The 27,170-nt window shown below is 37.5% G+C and overlaps 1 long non-coding RNA gene across 1 annotated transcript in view; it reads right to left on the bottom strand.

Annotated features, from left to right (window-relative positions):
• The window catches only part of LOC106042458 (uncharacterized), a 226,541-nt gene that overhangs the window by 97,951 nt on the left and 101,420 nt on the right, over positions 1 to 27,170 (bottom strand). Inside the window, exon 3 of the long non-coding RNA XR_010831078.1 lies at positions 8,692 to 8,791. This is a non-coding gene — a long non-coding RNA (uncharacterized lncRNA). The remainder of the gene's footprint in view (positions 1 to 8,691; positions 8,792 to 27,170) is intronic.

The raw sequence follows: 27,170 nt of genomic DNA, 5'->3' as shown, positions 1-27,170 counted from the left end.
ATGTTTCAGAACACACAAGCAGAAGTGCTAAACATATACATAAGCCTTTTCAGGCCTATAAACCACTGTACTCACTCCCTTTTCTGTTTCTATTCATGCTCCCTCCATTTTTTTCTCATATTTTCTCCCATGTGTTACACTTTCCAGGTATTTCAGGCACCTTTAACGTCCACCACATCCAGTGCATTCAGAGGAGCCATATACTTCCACTAAACATTTCCACTCACAAATGTATTCAGAACAGAGTTGAGCAGCTGCAGCAACTCCCATGCTACTAATTCAATGTAATTTAGCTTTACTTTGTAAATAAACACCTATCCCCTACTCAGATAAGAGCCCTGCAAATAAGTAAATACATTAGTACATTAGGTTATGCACCAATACACTCCAAAAGCAACTGTTCAGTGGGAGGAACCCATTACCATCCCAGTTGATGAACCACAGATACAGTAACTGACGTAACCCAAATGACCCAATTTCTCTCTCAGTCAGATAAAAGAGTTATACTGCTGAAAGCCTTGTGGGAAAGACGAGATGGAAGTTCACAAACAATCCTATGACTGGTTACTGGCCTGTTCTGTAGCAGAAAAAAAGGGAATGCTAGGTTTGATTCATCAGCATTATGAAGAACATCTTCATAACTCACTATAAACGGCAAGCCTGTAAGAGGCATCGAGTGAAACTTTCTCTGCAATAACCACAAACTAATTAACTACCCTCCAAAAAAAAAAAAAAATGCTAGGAAAGACTAGAAATTAGGAAAGACATGAAATGGTACTTAGCGTACAGATCGAGATTTACATTAAAATGGATGGAAATGGATGGAAATTGGATAGTTCCGTATGGAACAATACTGAAATCACTAAGCAAGTACCAGTGACCCAGCCCCTAGTATGCAGCCTGTCCAAAGGAGCCTAGTGCTATGCCCAGGCTAGTCAGAAAGGGGATTTGAATCATTCTGTGTTTTAGCTTTAAATAACCATGACATTTGGTATTCAACAATTGAGCAAAATAATCTTCATTTAAAAACTGTTTATAATTTAAAAAAGGGGTTATTTAAAATTAAATTGTTGGCATTCGATCTGTGGAAAAACATCTCAGTGCTGGGTTTTCATCTATCCTGTAAGTCTATCTTCAACTGTCCTAAGTAAAACTGTGTAATTCAACTGTCACTCATTTAGGAAGGTGGGACAGATCTATTACTGGACTCCCTCCTCAGAGGCCACTGCATATTGCCTTCTCTTCCGATCTGCTGTGGGATTTTCTGGTGCATACCCTATGGGCATATATTCCAAGAGAATTACTGTATTTATTTAAACAAACTGGAAAAAAAAAAATCTGTTAAGGCAAGTAATGATGAAAAAAAGCCACAAGTTTTCTACATCTGTTTTAGTTACACATGGTAACCAGGGAGATGAAAATATCCACGGTCTTTGGTTCTGCTACTCATAACAAAGTGCTTCTGCTTTATACACTGAATGGTTTCATTTGATTTTTTTAAGAGACTGAAAATAAACATGATCTCTATGCACAGTTTCCTCTGTTTTCAGGAACTATGACCTTTGACTCCTGTAAATCTATTTAAAGCTAATGTCTAAAGTTGTGTTGTTCCAAGGATGTACAAAATATACCTAAGATTTATGTAACAATAAATCTTTTCTGGGCTTTCCTTTGTCAATTTTATTTCATTAACCAAAGCCAGTAACCAAAAGAGCTACACATCCTCTGGAAGCTATCTAATGTGTTATTTATTTTTATTACAAACAAGTATTTGTTTGTATCCCATATTAATGTTGAAAGCAGGTGAAGACAGTTAGGATTTACTGTCACCCACACACACATGTGCAGTAGCATTACAAACAAGAGTTATTATTACAAGAACTTGTTTCATGCCATGATAGGCATTCATCTCTGAAAGCAGCCCCATTAAAATAATACATGAAGTGCATGCTACTGCAGATAGCACTCTTGAAAACAGTGTTTTCTGCCTTCTGGAAGTCATGGGAAACATTACAATATTAACATTTTAAGATTCAGTTTTTGAGATCACCTTGATCCTTTTATTGCACCCTTAAAACCAATGTGGCTGCCTCCATCAGCCGCAGCTTAACACCAATTTAAACTGTTTTTAAAATATTTTTCTTCAACCAGAATTACTGAACAAGAACTACCTCCAGTGGTTTGGACACACCAGAAGTTTATGAAAAAAGCCTGGCATAATCATCATAAACAGTAACAGAACTGCAGTTTCAGCCACATTACTTCGTGCTATATCACAATGTGATGGGAAGTATTATTTACTTCCAGAAACAAACATTCTGAGAACCACACATGGGATCAGAAAGAATGGGGTTGAGATACTTTTGTGCTTGTCTGCTTCCAGAGCAAGAGCTCCTAAGTTCATCCAGAATCACTGGTGGCATGCTGAGCTAACTAGCACATTAGCCTGCATGGCAAAATCATACCGCTTGGCAAGCGGAATTGGCTAGAGGGACACAGTTGGTTATTTATACATATATAAACTATTGCTTTAAAACAACTCACTTCCCAGAGACGAGGAGAAAAAGAAAAAGAAAGAAAAAAAAAAAGAAAAAAAGCTAAACTGGGAGAAGTTACAAAGGAAAGAACAAGTGAACCAGCAACTATTTAGGAAAAAGTGTATGATATGGGAAAAGACCACAAAACCATACACAAAGAAAGACAGTGTCTTGACTAAACCACCAGCTGGGTCAAAATTAAGACAATAATGGAGGAGAATAGATACAGTACATAACTCATGGAAAAATAGCAGTCCGCAATCCATAGAAATCGGGAGTTATACACAGTGCAGAAACCTGTCAAAGAAAGCTTAAAAATGAATGATAGAAGTGTTAAGGACAGCAAGTGTTGTGTTTTGGTTTTTTTTTAATAAATCAGCCAAAACAACAAAATAAATCATCTTAGTACTGAGATCAAGGTCCACCATAGTTAGCAATGGTTAAAATGTTAATATCAAGGCAGAAACAGCATAAGCCTCAAAGCTGGGGGGAAAAAAAAAAAAAAAGACATCACTGGATGAAGTTTAGGGTCAAGGTAGATGGTATCAGCTACCTATAACCACATTAAAACCAATTGACTCCTAGAAGAGTTGGCTGACTATACATCTGGCCCGATGAAGTAATTTTAATAAATCTTTTAATAATGGGGAAATTCAAGACAGGAAGAATGCTAACGATTTGCCAGCACCCACAAAGGGCAAGTTGGATGACCCAGGTAATTACAGGCTGGTTAGTGTAACATCTATTTTAGGCAAAATAATGGAAAACCAATAAGGGATTGAATTGATAAAGAACTCTCAGATAGGAACATAATTACTGCCAGTTGGCATGTTTTACTGGAAAGCAGATCTTGTCAAATATATCTTATCCCATTCAATCTTTTCAGGAGATTATATGTTTTATTAATGGAAGTAACTGTACAGATACAATAATCTCGGACTTCTGTAAGACACGCAGTTCTGATTTCTTTAGCATTACCCAATGTCAATGAGACATATCAATGGATTAAGATGTAGCTTAGAATCGTTTGTCAGTGAGGAATAACCATTGAATGGAAGATACCTGAGGGAGGTCTGTCAAATTGGTATTAGGTGCAATGCAATTCAACATTTTCATTGGTGATCTACTAATATTAATTTCTACTGACCTCCATAGTGGGACTTTCACAGAGACATGTATTTAGGCCATTACAGACCTATACAGTGGGATGCTAGATCTTTAAAAGCAGGAATAGAAAGGGATTTAGGCATGAGTGTATAAATTTAAATTGGGCTTGATGCTTTAGCAAATATAAAGAAAGAAACCTTAGATATATAAATGGAGAAGTATTGAGTAGAAGTGTGTTTTAACCTGTAGAGCTGATTAATCCACTGCAAAATATTTGCTCACAGTTTTGATGTTCACTTTCTAAAAAGAAGATAGGAAAACTGGAACAATTAAAGGGAAAAAGCTACAAAAATGAAGGCTGGATAAAAATTCTTTACACTGAGATGGGATACACTTCAAGACCTCACTTTCTTCATTTCAACTGACAATACTTGAGCAGAATAATGATATATAAATACCTTCGTTGAGAGAAAATACCAGACACTAAAGAATTATTAAATTTAGAAAAAAAAAGTTTCAAGATCCAATGTCAAGAAACTGATGCTGGACATATTTAAATTTAAATAAGGTATTTTAAGCTAATTATTTACTCCTGGAGAAAAAGGAAGGGGAAGGGGATGGGGAAGGGGACGGGGAAGGGGAAAAAATTCTCCATCTCTACATATTTTCTAATCAAAATTAGTCTTTTCCAGAAGATATGCTTTAGTCAAACATTATGTTACTAATAGGGTTCAATACAGAATCAACTATCAGAAGTTGACAGATTGTCTTGTTGTGCTTCTTGTATTAAGCTATATAAGCATATGAGTGAAGCAAAATTGTTTTTCCAAGCTAGTTAGGGGAAATACATAAGAGACTTGAAAACTAGGTATAAACCTTATATTGGCTCATCTCTGCATCACTGAGAGGTAGACGCTAATTGCCATTGATGGTCCTTTTCTAAGGATGGCCTGGTGAAAAGCTCCTACTGTGCTATTCCTCAGAGAATGCTATGTCAGAACTTAATTCTGTGTAATGTTTAGATTCAACTTTCCTTAACTTGTACTGGGCAGGCACTAGACCCACTGAAGCCAATCAGTTCAAACAAATCAGGGCTTGTAAATAGGGGTTTATTATCTTTGATAAAGCTGTGGCCCCCTTTTGTTCACAACACCCCCTTTTAAGGCAGTTCCTATGTTCCCTTCTGCAAAGGGAATGGGCAAATGGCTGTGCTAGGTCCTACCACAGATTATGTCACTTCCCAGAAGGACCTGCAGGACGTACTGCTGAACGGGTTGGTACCATACAAATATCCAAACATTGCCTCTCATAAGTGAAGGGGAGGAGTTTCATGTAAGATCTTGTCTTCAAGCACGAAATTACAGAATATAGGAGCTTTTAATTAACAACAACAACAACAAAAAAAAAACACTTCAGTACTATCTCACATTGCATCTAAGAGGACATTCCCAGCCTTTTCTTCCTACCACAATAATGATTTTTTGTTTATCATCATTAGGCAATGGATGTTCAGGAAGGAATTGTTCCTGACTTACAGGTCTACAAATTTCAGAGGACATAAATAACACGGAATAACAAAAAGGGGTCTTTTAAAGTGCAAGTCGCAGATGAAACAGGAACCTTAAAAAGATTTGAGTATAAACATATAAGGCAAAACTTACAAGCCAACTCAGGCAGGCTGTTCTGTTCAGCAGGGATGACATGAAAAAAAAGATGGTGATAATATGAGAAGCAGATGGGTTTGGGAATACTGGAGGAGCAGATGGGGAGGACCGGGAACAGGAAGTTTGATGTGGGAGGACAGCTAAGGAGGGCAAGCTGTTCTTACACGCAAAGCTATGAAAGTGGTGGCAAGCTGTTTAAACTTGACCCTGTTAACAGATAAGGAGCCAGTAGAGAGATACAAAAGAGGGATACAGTGTGATCAAGCTAAGCAAAAGCTAGGCAGATGCATTTCATGGTCACTGGAAAGGGTTCTACTCGGTTTAGGGAAGCCAAAGCAGTGGATGGCACATGGAGGACATGTAAAAAGAGAATCTGCGGGAACCAACATCTATGTTGATTTTAAAAAAATAAATCAGTTGGCTCACACTGCAAGAATTACTCGTTAGATTTGGGGACAGATGTTTAATTGATGGAAATCAGAGGAGCTATATGAATTTCAACGGAACTATAGCAATTTACAATTACTGGCGGGTTTAGCCCTGTTTCTCATTAACTAACAATATATCATCAACAAATAACGTACTTTGTATATTTACAGCACTAAAGGACTATTATTTTTAGACTAACAAAGTTATTTTCTTTTCAAAATGAGCTAAGTTAGCTGATGTTTCCTCCCGTTCACAATTCTGCTGCTACCACTGATGGCCATTTTCACTGGCTTTAGCATAGTAAATATTTGATATTTTCTCAAGTATTATGTCATTTCTCAGTATACAGCTCACAATCTTGTTGCTTAAGTTTATATGGCATGCATTAGTCAATTGGAGATTGACATACGAGTTTGATTTAGGTTAATAAATATGAACCAGAGCAGAGGACGAAGAATTCAATTTATAACCACTAAGATTGCAAGGAAAATACAGCCGAGAACAATGTTGGCATTCCTCAAAATAGCAAATATAAGTGTGGTTGTGGTTAGGAGAGGGAAGTCAAAGGGGAGGATTTTCCAAAGTAATGGAATAGAAATTTTACAGTGGTTTGTCTGGTCCTTCTATTCAGAGAGTTTTTTAACTGCCTAAATAAAGTAAGTACAGAATTGTAAGTACAGTATTTGCATTCTGAATAACCGTTTTTGCCTGAGGACCTAAACTTATTTTATTAAGCAAACGAGCAAATAAGTAGCAAACACATCTAGAAGATAAAAATTAATTCTAGCAGAATGTTTTCAAACTGTGAGGCTACATCATATGACCACCTAAGAGGCCTTCCACCTTGAAAAAAAAATCAAAATCTGAATATTTTCTCCATTTTGGTTTGTTCTTTAAAAAATTTAAAAATATATATCTTTGATTCATTCTTCCAATCTCTGCATTAGCAGGGAGAATTTTACTGTACTTAAAGGTTTTCATAATTGAAAAAAAAGGCTTCACCAAAAACTACTGCCTGAAATTTCTCCAAAGTTGCCTAAGATAACTCTTCATATGTACACACAAACCACAGACGTGAATGTATGAAAGACAAAATTCTCCTCTGTGTCCAGCAGTAATTTCTAAAAGGAAAACAGAGATCAGGAATAAGGAGACAGCTGCCTAGAAAATGGACATTTTTTGTTTCTCTCCTAAACTATGATACGGGGAGTTTCTTCATTTCTTTCCCCCACTTTCCCTCACTGGTCTTAACATCTTACTCTGTATCTCTGTATGTTGTACAAACATACCATCTAAAAAATACCATTTTTTTGCCATAGTCTCATCTAAAAATACAGATTTTAGATCGAGAATAACCTGATTCGTTATCTTTACCCTTACCTATGTAACCAGACCAGGTAAATTTTTCCTCCTTTTTCCTGGTATTTTTATTCCATCTCCTTTAAATTTTATGTCAAGTCTACTGCTGTCTTATTTCTTCTCAACATGCAAAATACAGCTGAAGTCTGTCTCTTTGACTGTGGTGGGTTAACACAGGTAGGCAGCTAAATATGACAGAGCCACTCACTCCCCACCCAGTGAGATGGAGACAAGAATTGGAAGGGCAAAAGCGAGAAAACTCATGGCTTGAGATAAAGACAGTTTAATAAGTAAAAGAGAAAAAGGACAAAACAAAACAATGTAAACAAGTGATGGAAAAAAACATCACTCACCAAATCAGCCAAATGATGCCCAGCCAGTCCCTGAACAACAGCAACCCCTGGCAAATAACCCCTCTCTCTGCCCCTTCCAGTTTTATTGCTGAGCACAATGTTACATGGTATGGGCTATTCCTTTGGTCAGTTGGGGTCAGTTGTCTCTGCTGTATTCCCTTCCAGGTTCTTGTCCATCCCAAGCCTACTCGCTGTGCGTGGGGGCAGAGTGAGAAACAAAGAAAGCTCTGATGGTATATAAGCATTGTTCAGCAACAGCTAAAATATTCATGTGTTATCAACACAGTTTTGGTCACAAATTCAAATCATAGAACCATACAAGCTTCTATGAAGATAATTAACTATCACAGCAAAGAATAGTACATTGACTCATCAGTTTTGACCTTATCAACCTTCATTTTCAGAGCCCTTTCTAATCATCAGTTGCAGACTTAAATTTTAGCTCCTTGTCATCAGTTATATGGTACTATCTTCTTGACTCTCCTTGTCAAGCTTTGTGCTACCATCCACATTTGCTAATGTTCAATTTTGTCTACTGCTCTTTCTGTCATTTGCAAATCAGTTCTATTATCTGTTTTGCAAGTATCTTCTTTGGATAGAATAAGGCCTTATGTGTGTTTCTTTCTCTACTGATATTTAATGCCCCCTTAAAATCTTGCCTCCTCCATGTTGCTCATCATTAATTGAGGTTAGTTGTATAAAAATCACTGGATTTGTTATCCTAATCTCTATTTAATTTCTGTTCTTTTACAAAACCTTAGTAGATGCATTTGAGAAGACACATGAATGGGCGCTACAGAATCATTAATAAAATGAAAATAAAGAACATCACACCCCATACATACACAGATATATATTGCTAACAATGATGATGATTATGACAGTGTTCAGTTAAAATCCCAATGGTAAACTTATAGCTCCTTAAATTTTTCAGATCTCAAAGACACAATTTTTATTTGGGTCTAAAACTAAGCCAAATGATTCACTCCCACAGATTTGTTACTGGTAACTAACCATATACCCATGGTTACATAGTCAAATAGAAGTGCTCAGAAGGATCTTTTAAAAAGACAGTTCTTTTCGAAAGAGAAACAAAGGGTTACTGATTAGCAACAGAGCAGCAACTCTGGTCGGGAAATGTCTTAAAGTATTAATAACCAAATACACCTAGATGAATATAAAATAACACATCTGCTCAAGCCATTATAAAGTCATAGAAATACATTTGTATTGGGCACTTACAGTTTCCTGCTTGTCTTCTTCCTGTTCCCCATCGATTCCATAATGTATTGGCATTGCTGAACAAGCTCTTGGGAAGTACAATTAAACAGAGTTTCAGAAGCTAAAGAGGAGGAATACAAAGAGAGCTTGATTTAGTTTGCAGTAATGGCAACAAACAAAACAAGAAAAATACTTAGTGTAAGAAGTGTTTTTCTACGGAAATCCTAGCCGTGGTCATTTTGATTCTAGCAAAGGATGTCAATATTGAAGTAGTTCAGCTTAGTGGAAACATTTAATTCTCATGAGTGCAGCATTCTAAGAGATCTAGAATGTCCAAGCTAATAAATATCTCAGGTCAAATTAAATAAATCAGTGTGGCAGCATTGTAGGGATTTAATTTTATAATCTACATATAAGTTTACAGTACTGCAATAGACTTTCCCTCATTTATTTATGCCTGTACCAACATTCATCCATTTAGCAACTCATAATGTAATCAAACTAGGAAAACAAAGCCCTGCATGCTACATTAGTTTTCATTATACAGCTCAGGATTACATTCGGCCTTTGTATTTCTAAATACTACCCTATTCGGGGTACCTGAACAGATCTGTTATAGTAGCATTGGCCTTCTCTCAGTTGGTGGGAAATTAGAGATTTATCTAAGTCCTTAAAGGCCGTTAAAAGAAAGTTGTCCAATCTTTTGTGGTAAGAACAATGTAGCAGGGAGAAGATGCCAACAGAAGAGGAAGCAAGACCACGGATGCACACATGGATGTGTGTGCTGAGCATGACGCTAGCTGCAGACTGCACAGTTTGACTGATTTCTGGGGATACAGAGCTGCTATGACAAGGTATCCTTTCATGGTGACTTTCAGTCTGTACTGCCACACTTTTACCTCAACTCTGCTGATTCCAAATCCAAAGAGATAATGTGGGACTGACTATGTTCAATCAACAGAAACTTGAACATAATTCATAGATAAAATGCAAATAGAATTGGATGTAATGGAAGAATACATGAAAGTGAAAATTCTTAATATTCTTAGTATTGAGGAGCATGAACATGAAAGATGTGACTAGGTTATAAAAATTAACACCAACAAGACAGTTTAAAAACAAACAAAAAAAATTTTAGGGCACGTTTAAGGCCAGACAGCTAGAGATTCATGCCAACTGCTACGTAGTTTGTTTGCCCCATGGCAATCCCTTCAGTTTCTATTCCCAAACTCTAGATGCCCCATCAGATGTGACCTGTCCTGGAATATTAACATCTCCCTCCATTTACCACATTTTACAAACAAGTCAGCAACAACAAATTCCCATAAATTTCATTTCTATAGAACTCACAAAGGCTAGAGATTATGCTGTGAGATGATAGCCACTGATGCAAAAAGGCTTCTTCAAATAAACTGTCAGATTTATTTCAGACATTCAGAGTTGGCAACCCATCTCTTGTTAGACTCTCTTCCAATCCCATAAACTAGGAATTATTTCTGACTTTATGTTCACTTGAAATTTTGGCATTTTGATGTATACATCATGGGATCTTTTTCTGTTCTTTCCCATACTGATTATTGACTCATATTGCCTGAATTTTTGCTACAGCACTTACATTTGAACAACAGCCATAACCTAAGAATAGGCACAGAAGTCACCTTTTCCTACATCATCCTAGAGATTTGGGCTAGAACTGCCAATAATTCAACTCCTTCCTTCTTCCCAACCCTATTTATCTGCCATCCTATGACTTCTCTTATTAGTAAAGGGGTTCTTCTCACCAGCATCCTTGGGAAGCAGTATTCCTGCACACTAGAAATGAAAAGTAGTCTGAAAAAAAGTGTGTTAATACTTTGCACTACCACCTGACCATTTTTATACAGACTTTCTGGGAGAGATGGAGATAAGTTTCTGCATGACCTAAATGCTCCAGAGATAAATTGAAAGTTAACGGTAAGATACCATGTCTGGAATACTCTCTCTTGTGAAGTGCAATTTTAATTTCCTGATCACTTTCCTCAGTCTCATATAATGCAACAGTCAGTTTTTCATAGCTCAGCTAGGTATAGTCAGTCAGGTTTTACTCTCATTATGTTTTTCTTATGTTGTAGTCTATCTGTTTGAGCAAATAAACTCATCGCCATCGAACACTAGCAACATTTAAAACGTCTTTTGCAGCAGCTCACTGCAAAAACATTTGGGCAGTAGACTTTATTCCTGGAGTTCATATCAGAAATCAGTCTCTTCTTCTGCATTCATGTACTTTACACATTCTCCCATACAAATGAAAAGTTAGCAACAGTTGTGAACACTGTGATAAGGTAGATGATAGTCTTTTCAGACTGTTTCAAAGATTTGGGGAGGACATCTTTGCTTTATTTTTTATTTTTAATCTCTTTTTTTTTCAGGCAAGTAATAGGTATCAGACCTTCCCCATCTCATGTGCACAGGATGCGAATAGGTTCTACAACACTCTAAGAAGCAAAGCATAGGAAGGCCTAGCGGCAGGGAGAAAACGGATCAAGGAAGAAGCTGGCGTTGCCCACCTGTGTGATACTCTGTATGTGTCTTACATCTCAAAGACTGCACAGCTAGATAGTTAATGTGCATTAACATTCACTCTGCTCAAAAAATGCATGTTTTTTAGGATGAGGACACTGGCTGCTGGAAAAAATGCATGCTTTGGAGAGTGAAGGCATTAACTTCCTTTTTATGTTTGCTATTGTAATTATACTGTCCTGATTTCAAATTAAAGACACAATAGCTTTTGCTATTCCACTATGTAATTATAGATTTCTGTAAACATTCTTTCCTTTGGTGGTTTGCTCTGCGCACACACTTTTTTTTGAAATACATAAAGCAATCAAAATAAATTCTGAATCAAAACAGGGAGAAAACAAATGGCGCCTCAAATATTCCCTTAAAAAATAGCTCTGTGCATCATCTGCAGGCACTTTTGTCATCTGTTGCTATAATAACCACTTTGATTACACGAACACTCACCAAACTGTGCTTGGCTGACTATTGGGCACTTCCCAGCAGCTAAATGAATAGCTCTAAAGTACTGCTCATTTCCAACTCAATACCAGATTTTGTCCTATCATATCAACAGCCACGCAGCCAAGAAACCGAGCTTTCTTGCACATGGTCTCCATGGTGTTTATGTGTTTCTTCCCTAAACAGACAGATGCAGATTAAGCAATGCATGTCAATCTCATTATGAGACTGTGAAATGTGCAGAAAGTTTGTTACACACTCATGCAATCATACACATTGTGAACATCCTGTTTATTTGGACTGTTCTCTGATGATTGGCTGTGGTGTTTCAGCACATTACTGACAGCTGGGAATTGCTCCAATGGAACATGCTTTTCCTATGACAAAGATCCAGAGAGCAGCAGTAACAGTAACATGTGTCTGCCCATTATTTCAGACATAAGGGGGAAAGAAAGAAAGAAAGAAAGAAAGAAAGAAAGAAAGAAAGAAAGAAAGAAAGAAAGAAAGAAAGAAAGAAAGAAAGAAAGAAAGAAAGAAAGAAAGAAAGAAAGAAAGAAAGAAAGAAAGAAAGAAAGAAAGAAAGAAAGAAAGAAAGAAAGAAAGAAAGAAAGAAAGAAAGAAAGAAAGAAAGAAAGAAAGAAAGAAAGAAAGAAAGAAAGAAAGAAAGAAAGAAAGAAAGAAAGAAAGAAAGAAAGAAAGAAAGAAAGAAGGAAAGAAGGAAAGAAGGAAAGAAGGAAAGAAGGAAAGAAGGAAAGAAAGAAAGAAAGAAAGAGAGAGAAAGAAAGAGAAAGAAAGAAAGAAAGAGAGAGAAAGAAAGAGAGAGAAAGAAAGAGAGAAAGAAAGAAAGAGAAAGAAAGAAAGAAAGAAAGAAAGAAAGAAAGAAAAAGAAAGAAAGAAAGAAAGAAAGAAAGAAAGAAAGAAAGAAAGAAAGAAAGAAAGAAAGAAAGAAAGAAAGAAAGAAAGAAAGAAAGAAAGAAAGAAAGAAAGAAAAGAAAGAAAGAAAAGAAAGAAAGAAAGAAAGAAAGAAAGAAAGAAAGAAAGAAAGAAAGAAAGAAAGAAAGAAAGAAAGAAAGAAAGAAAGAAAGAAAGAAAGAAAGAAAGAAAAAGAAAGAAAGAAAAAGAAACTGTCACAGCGCAGCCCCTCCAAATGAATAGCACACTGGTTGTCTGAGTTGTACTTGAGCACCACTAGACAGGCCCTCGACGACCTTTGGAGGCCATCTGAGATAATAAATCCTTGGACCCCCAGTTCCGGAATGCTTTGGGCAAGGTCAGGATGGCAAATTTCCCACTTCCACAATATCAGATGTTACGGTAATTCCTTTTAGCTAATGTGTAAGAGCAAAGGAATGTCTTCAAACCTCATCTAGGCCCTGTGGAATCTGTTGAAAATGCATGACAGCTGCGGGCTTTGGCTGAGGTCTGCCTGTGAATATATGAGATTTGGAAGCCTTTCAGACAAGGAAAGGAGGGAATGACTGTACATTCAATGTGTACCATTGGTCTCCCGCCCTCCCTTCCCAGCCCCATTTCACACAGCATAGCTGTATCACAGCTCTATGGCCATGGCTGTCATGCATTCTTTACAACTCAGTGTCGCAGCTAACATCCAGCACAGAAAAATACGGATGTGCACGTGCATACACCTACACACACACAAAGAAAGGGGGAAAGAAAAAGAAAGAACAATTTCCCTAAGGTCTGAGAACAGGAAATCGCAAAGCTCATCCATTTTTTATAAAATGGTAGACAGCAAAAGTAAGCGACTTTGCTATGTCCGGATGCCCAAGATGAGGAATCCCACATGGATTCACTTGTTACCTGTTCTCCAGAACCCAGATAAGACACCAGGTCATGCTAAAGATCACGGCCCCCTCTGACATTCTTACTTGCAAGAAAAAGTTCAGGGCCTTTTACACACCTATTTTCACATCACTAAGAGTGGGTATATTTATCTCCTTTGCAGTCTTGTGCTTTCCAAGGACTTCATAGTCTTGGCTTCTCTGACATGTGGGAAACCCTACTTTCTGTGTGCAAAAATTGCTAAGATACAAAGCAAAGAAAGATCAAAAAATTGCTTTAGAGATCTACCTCCACTATACATAACTTTTCAGTGTAGTAAACAGCCCAGACTAACACAGGCTTTTGAATGTTTCTGAACCTCAACGGCGTGAGGAAGCTCCCAGCACATGGGGTCTTCTTCAATTACTGTTAGTACTCCACACAGTGTTTCATAAACTTTATTATATTGCATTCTACCATGAAGCCACCTGCATATACAGTGCATCCATCTTTTACACTGAAATTAGCAAGACCCTGTTTTATGAGCAAGAATAGCCATTACATTTTTTTCAGTAGTAGTAGTATAAAATGAAGTAAAATAACAGATTCAGCAATATCTGAATGCAATGCACTTGATGATGAGAGACTAGGGGCAAGTGCTTTCCCCAGTTTCCAAAAGGGATCTTTTGTTGTCAGAAGAATCCAAAGGGATCTTTTGTTCCCAAAAGCAGCACTGAAAGGACTAGTTAGAGAACTTGAAAGCAGATCTCAATATATGTGTGGGCGTGCCTTACATGCCATGTAGCAAAGAGGGAAGAGCAACTGGGAAATTAGAAGTACATTAATTATAAAGACTCAAGTTGGCACACTTGTGGCTTCTTGCAAGCAGCTGAAAAGTACAGTCAGTCTAAATTTATCAGCAAAGACTGCTAACAAGAGGTAATGGTGTCTGGTAAAATCTAAATATACTGAAAACTTTTCCCATTTTTGTCAAAAGGAGGAGGGGTAGAGAGGTTGTAATTTATCCCAGATTTTCATGGGAGTAGAAGAGAAGACAATTTCGTTGATCATTTTAATGTAAAGGCAGTTGAAAGGACTGATTTAAGCAGAAAGATAGAAGAAAAATAATGTTTTGGCTACTTTAGAATGCCGGTCCTGAATTAGAGAACTGTAGCTGCTTTGTTCTACCATATATCTAACAAACATCTATCTACACGCATGTAGCTCTACAAAATGTGTTTTAAATGAAGGACAGTATAATTATCAAACACTGAAAAACAATGTCATATTTGATACCGCAAAATATTTCAAATCCCCCACATACACATACTTGGAGGATTATAAGCAGTATCTACAGATGTAACCTGTTCAGGTTTATAGAAGTCTGCACCTGCAAAGATAGAATTATCTTTATTCTTGCACTGATCACTGTGTTAAATATCACCTAAAAACAACTCCACTATCTAGCACTATGCAGAAGGAAACTCTCTGTTGGATGATCACTACCACTTTCTAATTCATCCAAATATGTCTGAGGCCCATTTTGCACTACATTTAGCTAACTGAATATTACTAGTCATTCCTGTCTCTTTCGTCTGCTCATGATTTTCAGAGCAAACAATATATTTTGAGACAAATTAATCGTTCGTTTATTAATCTGCCTTTCCTCAGCTGAGGATGCTTGATCTCACCTCATGCCACCTTGGATAATTCTTGACCTCCATTGCAAACAGGCTTAAGATGTTCTAGTTTTGATTCAGAGTCATTGTAAAGGATACTGTATGTTGCAGTGCTGGACCATACAGACACAAACAGTTGTTTTATCCAAGCATACAAAAAATATCACAGTACAATACTGTCTTGAACACACAGGTGTCAGTATAAATTGTATACTGTCCTAAATGCTTTAATATTTAATATTTGTATATATATACTCAAATATACATAATTGTATACTCATACATAGTTGTATACTGCTTTGGTAGGTAAGACACACTTTCAGATTTGTACTCATAGGTATGTAGAATCAGAATAATCAAGGTCGGAAAAGACCTCCAAGATCATATGGTCCAACTGTCCCCTAACCACCACAATCAGCCACTAAAAAGTGTCCCTAAGTGCCAGGTCCAACCTTTCCTTAAACACCCGCAGGAATAGTGACTCCACCACCTCCCTGGACAACCCATTCCAATGCCTGACTGCTCTTTCTGAGATGAAATTTATCCTGATTTCCAAGCTGAACCTCCCCTGGCACAACTTGAGGCCATTCCCTCTTGTCTCATTGCTAGTTATCTGAGAGAAGAAGCCGACCCCTAGCTAACCACAACTTCCTTTCAGGTTGTTGTAGAGAGCAATAAGGTCTCCTCTGGGCCTCCTCTTCTCCAGACTAAATATAAGTGTATGTATAGAGAGGAGTTCCTGTACTTATACAGGAGTTCCTAAAGGAGGGGCCCATAACCTGAGTGTTGACCCATAGCATTGCAAACCAGACAACAAAGTGGTCTCTTGGAATATGTTTCAGACATGTCTTAGATTTTCTTTGACAACATCAGGTCATACCTGAAAGTCAGTTCACAAGCCACAGTGTCATCACGCAGGTAGAGGAGTTAAGAGGAGACTCCTGTGGTTTTGCATTAGGAAAGGATTTTGTGAATGACCATTTGCACAGCACTTATTTCAAAACACTGAGTAACACAAATGATGGGAAAGCAAATGGAAATATAGCATGCCAGGAAAGGAGATACTTCATACATTGGTATGAGACTTTGCTCAATGATCCTCCACCACTGTCTCTTCCCTTCCCAACACATCTGGTTCAGAGGAAGGACAAAGACAAGTCATTTAGTCTCTTCTCTGATTTTGTTAGTTTCTCCTTCTTTGAATGAGTACTGTAAAGTGACATGATTTCATATACAAATTGCTTACATGTTGATTTTGCCAGCAAACACTTAGTCAGGGAGCCACAGACACATAGTATTTCTTAATCTATTCCCAGATTTTCTTCTTTTAACTGTGCACAGAAAACTGATCAGATCATCAAGCTGGAAAGTTCTTATCACTCACCCAGATGGAATTTTCTCTGGAAAGACAGAAATGAGAAGCTCTGAATCTATCCCAAAGATAAAAAGGGAAAAAAATAATAATAAAAGAAGTCTCTTCATTCAGTGATCAATAGGTCTAATGCACGTCTGCCAAGGGAACATCAGCAATAAAATACATTTTGCAATTGCTATAATCAACATGAATCAACCACACCGATTTGTTTTCTGAAGCAGCAATATTTCAGAGCTGATGTAATCTTAAAAAACAAAGTCTAATTGTTCGTTTGTCATGCCCCTGGATATAGAAGTCCTCCAATCATCAGCACAGGAGAAAGAAAACAAGAAATGTGTGAAGAACTGGTATAGCACCAGTCATTTGAACTTCCGTTTGCTTTTCCCAGTTTTCCTGGGAACACGTATCGACGGATCAGTTTTTGCATTACCAGGATAGAGTCCTTTATATGTAATCCTTATAAAATATTACAGCAGACTAAGAAATGAACCAGAATATTACCCTAACACTACTGTAATGGTTGGTGTTGTTAATGCAGATTATTGTACCACATTGTTCTTAAGAAAAAGGGAATGACAGTACACTAAATCAAGTACAATTCTCTTTTTAGTGTGAAAAACTAGCCACACCTTATTAATAGACAAATTCTCCACAGATATTATTAGTCTGTCTACTGCATTAGACATGGTTTGTAATCCTGACTCTGCTTAATTGAGAGTTTTACCCTTGATTTCAGAGGGATTTTACCTACTGCCCCTGCTTTTATGCAAACTTCCTGACCCCTGGTAAAGTGTGTGAAGAGCCTAAAGCGAAGGAAGAGCTCCGTTTTGAACATGCTATCAAGCTTCAAAACAATCTTTCTAAAATTACAGCTACTGGAAGCCTTCTTTCCACAGGTCTATGGACATGCTAATTTTTTTCCCTAGTAAATTATCAGACAATCCCTCCCACAGTCACAGCTGATTTGCTTCCATATTCAATAATTTTCAACAGAGCTTAATCAATTCAGCAAAAGAGAAGTTGCATTAAAAACACACAGAATTCATGAGGATAAACTTTCTTTATCAAATAGCAGAGGATTACTTGTGTGATCAGTGACTCTTTCAATTATATCACTGGGGCAGATTAAGCACTCTAACTCAACAATAAAAATATAGAATAAATCCACAGAGTTACCTTTGTCTCAGGTAAACTCACCTAGAGTTATACAACTGTCAAAGAAATCAGAATTTCACCCATTCTTTAGATTATAACATTTCAATAATGTGTTTGCAATGTGATAACAACACTGTTTCAGAGCATCCATTTTTAAGAACATGATAAATAATAGGTCCCACTTCTGTCCATTTTTTCAAACAATGCAAAGCAGAATTCAACTTGCATGCTAATACATAATAAAGACGGTAAAAAAGAAAAAAAAAAAAAAAGAAAAAAGAAAGAAAACAGCTACCAAAAAAAATATATAACACCAATATGGGCATACATATTCAACCTGAATGCCAGAGAAGCTGCAAAGTGCTTCACCACAGCAGCCATTCCCCTCTACATAAGATTATTTTCCAACGTTGGTCTACACAGGAAACTTGCACATGTTTAACAGGTAAAGAGAGTATAGAATCCTCTGCTAGGAAATATTTGCTGAACATCAGGTGATGCCAATACTAAAGAGATGTGTTCTGCCAAGAAGACTTCCAAGCGTTTTTTCAGTATTCATTTTCTAGTCTGCATTTAGATAGAAAAAAAAATCTCTCTCTAATGCATAAGTAGAACAAAACTGTAGCAGCCTTTCCAAACGTCTAATTGTATAAATAGTCATGATTCCAAACTGCATGTAATAATTAAAGTAGCATGTTCTACTTCAGGAAAATCCATTTTTTATATTGGACATCACCCTTGGTTACACCAAGTGGAAGAACATTTCTGCTTTCTGTTACACATGCTTTTCATTTGGTATCTAAAAGTGATACTGCCATATGATATATAAGCAAAAGAGCAAGTGGGTGGAAAAAGTACTTCGGAGACTAACATTTAAATCTTCAGGGCCTGCTCCTAGCACAACAGAACCACTTTTAATCAGTTTATCCCAATGCTGACCTGAGAAGATTGTCTTGTTCTGTCAGTTCCTAGGACCTGTCCACATACCCGAGAGCTGCTCTGAGAGCTCCTTGCCCAGCACAGGCAGCCCCACATCCCTTTACTTACTTCCCTCAACCCAAGGACTCCATCTTCTGCTGAACACCTTCATTTGCCCACATTGAGCAAGTCTGCACTGAGTAGACAAGATGAAGCATACCAAGACCATCTCTCAGCTTACCTGTGATATGACACAGAAAGAATAGGAGTGGCACCAGGCCGAGAGGTCCATGCTTAGCAGGACCTCCTCACACAGAATCCACAGCTTCTCTTGACACCAAGTTTCCCAAGGGACAAATTGTCACCTCCACTCAGAAAATTTTGAGTGAGGACTGATGTAAGCTTTTTTTTTTCCTAACGCTTGTCTCACTGAACTGACTTATTCTAAAACTAGGCAACACTACCAACAGCATATATACATTCTTGTCTCTACAGATCTAGCTGCACATCTAACTCTAGACAGACTTGTTTACATAACCTACCATTTTTTCAGTAGAAGGAGATAAGTAAAGTAAAATTTACATTACATTGTACCAAATGCATTACTGTTAACAAACACAGTATCTTGGGACGTAAATTATCAGAGGCTTATAAAAGAGTATTTAAAAGATGTGGCTTGGAAAATACAGAAATACAGAACAGGAAGAAAAAAATATCCACAGTAATCCCAAAATAAACATGGCAGCAACATTTGCAAATTGGAGGCAATTTGCAAAAGACAAACTTCCTTAGGTAAAAGTACTTACTATTCAGGACGGTTTAGGTTTCCAGTAAGCAGCTCTTTTGAGATCTGCTTTTATAATCATTCCTGCCTCAAAAAGAAATATTATATTTCTAACAAACCTGTATCAGCAAAATCATGTTGTCTACAAAGTCTGACCAATTAGCTGGGAGGCTGTAATCTGCATATTCGCTCTTTTCAATTGCATTGTGTCATTTGGGCCTTCTCCATTTGCAGGGGACACAAACGAGAAAAGTTTTGATGTATGCTAATTGATGTTTGTCCAAGCATTATGAAGCAATAATCCACAGGAGCCACAGAAGCTTTAACAAGGCAAAGTGAAGTGAACAATCAACATTTTCAGTAGATTACTGCAAGTCCACACCCCACCAAAACCAACTTAGAGCTTGTCTTCTTGCCACAGTGATTCTAGAAATACAGAATTAATAATGCTTCCTATTAATCCTTTCTATTATGTAGCCCTGCACACTGGCTCACAAACCAGCACACAGAGCCCATAACGCAAGTCTCCATAAGACCAAAGCGTGTTTCATGGCCATCTTATCAGCTGGTTTGTACTAGTTAGCTTTAAGTTGGGAATGAACAAAACTTTTTGGAATTGTTCTTTTGGACTAAAGTGTTTTTGTAGAATATGAGGGAAAATCAACCTCCAATGATGAGGCTGCGCAAATTCTTATGCCTTTGATTGCATAACAGAAAGTCATTAGTATACACGTATCTTTTCCTTTTCTAAACAGGGCATGATATACTGACAGTTCAACAGAATTTTAGTTTAATCTTCTCTTCCTCTCCCTCATGGCACAGTGGATTTTCAGATCAAACGCTATTGTGAAATCACAGACAAAAACATGAGAAACCAAACTGACAAAAATCTGCTTATGGCCCTTTTTTAAATCCATTTATGTGCCAATGCTTTACCTTTTTTTCTGTAACGTCGCCATTTTTAGTCATAAGATCATAATTTCAAAAGAAAAAGGTTAGCCCAACAGTTATTCATATAGTCTTGCAGCAGGTGAAAGAAATTATTAAATTATTCTTAATGACAGAGCAATTAGGATCAGACCTCATTAAACTCAGCTGTATTTGGTCTGATATTATCAGCCATCTAATACCCTAGAATTACATCCTTGTATTGTAAAGGACTTCAGTCGTGCCAGAGTAGGATGAGGCAAAAAATTATCTTTGTTCCTCAAGACCAGCACCCTCATTTATGCTGTGCCTCACGTTCTCTCAGAAAAGCAAACCACACAGTACCTGAAAAGATTCAAAATACATCTACCTTAACACTGCTATATCCAAGATGGTTTCACATCAAAAGAGGCTGGCAAGAAGAAAAAATATTCTTTATTGTTCCAGGTGTTATTACTGCAAAAATAGGGGCAAAGAATGCCAGAAACTTGCCAGAAACAGCCAGAAACAGCTGTTCAGCTACTGTACTTCAGTAGCTCTGCCAGAAGCTACCCCTACACATCTCAGCCTGATCAGAAGCACTGGGACACTTCATTGTACTGCTCACACAAAGCCACAGGGGTCTTTTCAACAACCCACTACTCAATGGGCAGAGTAATTCATTCATGGTCCTCCTCTTGTGTAAATCAGGAAGAAAAAAAAAAAAAAAGTAGTCTTTTGATATATTTTAATTTTCAGACTTGATTAAAAAAAAAAAAAAGGAAAAACAAAAAGGAAAAACATGACCAACAGGAGGAAAAAAAAAAAAAAAAGAAAAAGAAAAAAAGGACAGCTTTAGAACACCATCTCTATCCAGTCTTTCAGTCTTCCTTTTTTGGATTTAAGTAGGAAATCTCAAGGAAAGTAGATAAATAAAATAAATGAACTATACTTCATTTTGAACCTGTACATTTGGTGATGTTTCATTTTAACTCAAGTGACAGCAAGGTTCAAGTTCAGAGAACTGCTAAATAATGCTAGAAGTTAAAGGTAGGAAAGATCTGCTAGACTGTTCAGTCCTACCACTACCAGTGCTCTGTGTATTGAGGCATGCTTTCTGTACTGGTAGTGATAAAGGGTGCAAAAAGTACCGGTTTTTGTCATTTCCTTGGGCATTTACTCTTTAATTAGAGACAGCTCAGCATTAACCTCCATACAATAGCCCTTTAGAAGTTATTGAGGATGAAACTAACATGCCACAAAAAGAATTTAAGAGGTTTCTACATAAATTAATCTATTAAATGTAGTAAAAATGGTAAACTTCTATTTTTTCAAGGTTTTAAAAATAGATCCTATATCAGGAATAAGAGTCTTTACTGAGTTGCAAGAAGGTTCAGAGACTTTACATAAAGAGTATCAAATCTAAAGGCTTTCCTTACATATGCTCACAATGGTACAGCACTTATTTCACAGCATTATAAGCAAGTAATCTTCTCAGTTACCAGGGATAGAGGGAGTTTGTGGGTTTGGCATGCAGCCGAACAGGATATGAACTGCAATGCAACAACAGGCAAATAAGCAGCGTTCTCGTTACAAAATCCTTTAGTTCCTGAAGCTAGACCTCATAGCCCCAGAGACTCCCAACACTTTCATACAGGCATTTTGGAGTTAATAAGATACTTCTGGTTTGATGAGTCCGCAGACAAAAAAAAGAAAAATAAAAGCTCTCCATGAAGGCTCATCTCCCATCACAGATCTGTTATGACAGATCCCAAAACACCGTCACTGTAACCAGCACTCTGAAAGGCTGCTCACCACTGGTCCCCTAGTTCACAGTTAACCCTATTTGACTGCACATAGGAAAAAAAAAAAAAAGACATAACTCCACGCTTTTACTGAAAAATAATAAAAACACTGGTCAAAACAAAAATTAAAATCCATTTAAACCAGCAAAAGAGTTTTAGTGGGGAAAAAAAGGCTGATCCATAGCCAAATGCTCTGTTAGAGAACTGGAGAGTGTAGCTGGCCTGAAGCATGCATACCCTGCTCTGCTGCCTGCTAAAGTAAAAATTATGTTTACATGTACAGACAATGAACTCTGCACATAGAGTTCAGACCTTGGGCTTTCAACCCTGCCATCACAAGGCCTCCAGATCCCAGCTAGAGAAGCAACAGGTTTAGATGCACGAAGCAGCAGGCTGTTACCACAGAGGACCAGCTGTCAGACTAACTGCATTCACAACAAGAGCCTACAGCTCTTATCCTTAATTGTTGTTTTAGATAACTGAACAAAATAAATTCTGTCCTTCCCTTTTTGGGTATTCACAACAAAAAGCAAATGCTACAAATACTCACTTATCTATTGAAAGTATGACAGGTAAGGTCTAAAGGGTTCAGTTTTGTTTCACATTTTTATTGCATTACACTTACATTTCACCTCTGCATCTCACAACAACCTTTCAATTTTAGATTTAGTAAGATAGCTCTGCATGAGTAGCTGTATGCAAAATACCTTATTTTGAATCCAGATCCTTATTTACAATGGGATATTTTCTACTGGAGATGGAAAGAGAAAACAGGAGTGGTTTTGATTTTATGAATTGTCTATGGCTAGGGTGTTATTTTGCAAATATAAAATCTAGAAACTCCTAAAAGCTTAGATCCTACTCTTGATGATTTGTGCTTGCAATTCAGGATTGTATTTAAGATGTTTTTTATATTCAGGGATGGACACACTTCTCTTTCTCTACAAAGAATATATATTGCAAAAAGGAGGAAAGAATTGTATCTTCTACCTGCCTTCTACTTAAGTATTCAGGTACTCACAAGAGCTTAAAATGATTTCATATCAGGAAGTACAGAGGTGAAGTGCTGCATTTACACCACTGAAGCTGAGAAAGCCAGAAGACTTTATGGACTCTCCCTTGCACAATGAATGTCACCAATACACCAACATAAACTTCTTAAGCAGAACTGTCCTGCAGGTGATAGCCTGTAAGTAAGTGAACTACACACTCACACCATCACAAGCACTGGAACTACCCCAAATCTAAGGCAGTGTAGAAGCAAAGCCTTGGCTTTGCACATACCGCATGGTGACAGCACTACCAGAGTAATACATCTAGATTTCCTGTTTCCTTTTTGTTCTAGTAGAAAGGACAACTGATGAACTGATGAAAAATAACTGAGACATCCCATACCGCAAGGGCTTCTGAAGGCCAGGTCATTTGTCCACAGCCAGAGCAGGCGAGTGTCAAAAGATGTGATGTTCAGGCGCTGTTTGGATGCTTGCCCTGAGCAGATGCACAGCTTACCAAAAGTGCTTAAAAGGCACTTAGGAAGAACACAGCAATACTTTTGGCATTTCTGCTTTCTGCCTCAGCCAGAAACAGAAACACAAAGGGAGCCAAAAGAGCTCATATACAAGCATTTCAGTACCTTACAGTTTTGTCTAAAGACTGGTTACAAACCCGGAGAGGCTCAAGGTGTGTGTGCTAGCCACCATATTTACCCAGGGTGATTTGCTTCTCCTCACTGTGGGATGGACTCACTAACCAGTTTGCATCACAGGCATCATTGCAAGCATCCCACTGAAATCTAATACCTCATCAAAATCTGCCTACAGAGACCAGTAGAGAAAAACCAAGAAAAGTACAACAGAAGGACAATTTCTTCGGAGAGTCACATTTTTGTTTGCTCTTTATTCAACACATTTAACCATTTCCATGACCCACAAATGTCATGGTTTTTCTTCTTCATTCAATTTCCCTTTATTCCCACCGACTGGCAGAAAACATCCCACCTATTTTAACAAGTCTTAGGACAGTGACATTGATATCCAGAATCAAATCATTTCAAAGTGGGGCCACTTCAAACTATTGCTCACCTGAAAACAAGCACCTTTCATGATGTGCCCCCTTAGTAAAGCTCTGTACTGTACTCAGAGAACTTCATCACTGCTCAGGGTTACTAAAGTTCACCAGCAGTAAACATACTAATAAATGTATTGACTTTTTTTTTCTTTAAAACATAAAGATCCCAGAGAATGATAAAAGAGAGTGCTTCAGTAAAGGGGGACAGTTTCCTTCTGAATGGTTGAAGCAGAACCTTCAACCTTCAGAATAACTGAGGTGCAATGTATACACTTAATTTCAGCTTTGTTTAGCTTTCTTAGACTCCAAGCCACCCCACTACAAGATCCTTTTGTTTTTAAAACTTTGGGTAATAAAAGAACCATCCATCAGCTGTCAGGGGAGCTATCAGGAAGCAAGTTTCTAATCCCCACTCACGTATTGCAGGCGTTTCCTGGAACACCTGCACTGCCAGTTTTCAGAAAAACTACTGGGTGAAGGCAGAAAGCTTTGTGGGGGCTCAGAGCAAACCACGTAAATAGCAGCAGTGGCAAAGCCACAGGAATTTGTGTGTGCGCACGCACATGTGTGTATGTGTATTTGAGGACTCTAGACAAATTTGTTCTGGGATCAATATGGTTTGTGGATACAGCCTTTTCACCACGCTACCCTGCTGTTTTCCTGGCTTTTGGTAACAGATGATAATTGGATACACTACCCTAGAGTAGGAAGCACATAATATGAGAAAGCTGCTGTTAATTCAACACACAGGTCTTTCCCCGAGCTGGGGGACCAATGGTTATGAGCCTCATTACAGATGACTGGGGGGTTACAATTTGGCACCAGCTTTGGAGATTTTATCATCTGATGCTAGTCCTCTTAGGAACAAAACCAAAATCTTCTGAATGCTTATGCAAAAGACAAACTTAGCACAAAATTTGGTTTTGGGTTGTGTTTTTTTTTCACTTTTTTTTTTCTCCTAGTGTGGACCTGAGTTTTTCAATTAAGAAAAGTGACTGACAATGTTTACCTATGGCCAAGGATGTGAGAGGCCCAGGTTTGACTTCACTCAAATCAAAGCAGACATTTCCCCCGTACCACAGGCCAGCTACCATCCACACCCCTCTCCTGAAATTAATGCATCTTACTGCCAGTCTTATTCACTGCTGTTGGGGAGAGAGCAGTTATGGAGGGAGATGGAGGGCCATAAATTCAGAGAGCAAAGAGAAGGTAGCATCGTGTGTCTTAGATGATACTGCAGAAAATAGATAGCTCTGTTAGCAACCATTCTCTCACCATGACCATCTCACCAGAATCACCAGAAGCACATACAATGAATGAATGATGCTACTCTGTAGCATAAAACTGCTTGCCTTTCTACAACTGCATACCTTGGGTCCAAGAAACCCAATTCCTAGCCCTATTCTGATTGTCATTTTCTTTCTATTACACACTTTAAATTCAAAGTTGCTATCTATGGATCACCATTGCTCAATTGGGATACTCCTGTTTGCCTCTCGGATCTTTCAAAATTCAGAACATGACAATCATGTAGCATCTGCAAAAATAAAAATACCCAGGATAAACACTTTACTTGCAGCTGCTAGTTCTACTGGGCACTTTAATTCCTGGTGCTAAACTTAGTACAATAAAAAAGGGAGTTATAAGACATCAACTTCCCAAATCTACCCTGAAAAGTTTAAAATTGATCTAACAGACATCGCGCTTTGCATTACGATTGCTTCTTTAACATGTGTTTTTCAATACTTACAAAGCTACAACTGTAATTACTAGTCCATTACTACATCTGACTGCTCCAGAAAAAGGGCCACGTGGAACTTGCCTTTCTAAAGCAAAACCCAAAGGCTTTGCCTAAATAGTTTGTACTTGCTTAACTGGCTATATCTTGGACTAGCAAAATACATATTTATTTGTTTAAAAGGAAAAGAAAAAACACATAAAGTAAAAATAAAATGAGTTTTCACAATGACCAAGTTTGCATCGAGATATCTTCCCAAAGATATTAAAGAAAGTTCCAAGTCTTACAAACACCATTTTTTCTACAGGAATCATGTTACCAGATACACTTAATTTACCCCAGTTTACATAAGAGAAGAAAAACATTCCAGATATCTATTTCAAGTAAATTATAAAAATGGAGAGAATGGATTTTTTTGCCTAGCATTTTAGGATTTTTGAGATGGACCTTTTTGAACTATCTACCTGATGTCTGAAGAATGTCTATAGAAAAATATTCTCCATTGTTTTCTCCAATCCTCCTTTATTTTCAAGGTGCTTGATGACTGATAAAACCTGCACAATTTTTGTTCCAATGTATACCAGTGAGTCTGTTTAAGTGGTTTCAAATTGTAAAAAAAAAAAAATAAAAAAATCCCAAATTCAGCATAAAACAACACGGATGAGGAAGCATTAAATAAGATCCTCTAAAACATGAAATACCAGAAAAGAACGACTAAACTGACCCCTAAAGATTAACCAAACCCTCACACACATTGTTATTCTTTTCATCCAGGCAGTTAGGCAAAATTCAGGATGAGGTGGGCTGTTTCAAGGAGGAGGAAAAACCAGCGGTGGAGCCAAGTGACTTTTATGCAATCCTGCTTAATTACAAAGAACATGCACAGCCCTGTTTTCTTGCTGAAACACAATGCCAGTTTTGTTAGACGTTTTTCTTTCCCTTTTGACGACATTTGACAACAAGTAGCAGACATTTTGATGTTTCCATTCATGTCTTTCTATGATAGGTTCCTGAAATACCAGGAAGACTTTTCTGTACAACTTTCTTACATAAAGGAATGTCTGCTTCTCTACTGACATGACTACACCCACTCAGCAAGTCTAAAGAGATTTATCAGCTAACATTTTGGGTTCCTTGTATAATCAGTTGTGAGAAACAAAGCTCATGTCATCCTAAGGTAAAACCTAACATAGGTCAAGTGAATGAATCAGTCTATAAGTGTCTATAAAGGAAGCCTAGGCTAAATTTCTGTGAGATAAAGGCTACCTTTTTTTTTTTTTTTTTTTTGAGAGAG

The sequence above is a fragment of the Anser cygnoides genome, chromosome 4 (assembly GCF_040182565.1).
Source record: "Anser cygnoides isolate HZ-2024a breed goose chromosome 4, Taihu_goose_T2T_genome, whole genome shotgun sequence".
Taxonomy (NCBI): Eukaryota; Metazoa; Chordata; class Aves; order Anseriformes; family Anatidae; genus Anser; species Anser cygnoides.
The sequence above is the reverse complement of the archived record's forward strand: the minus strand, read 5'-3'. Positions and strand labels throughout refer to the sequence as shown.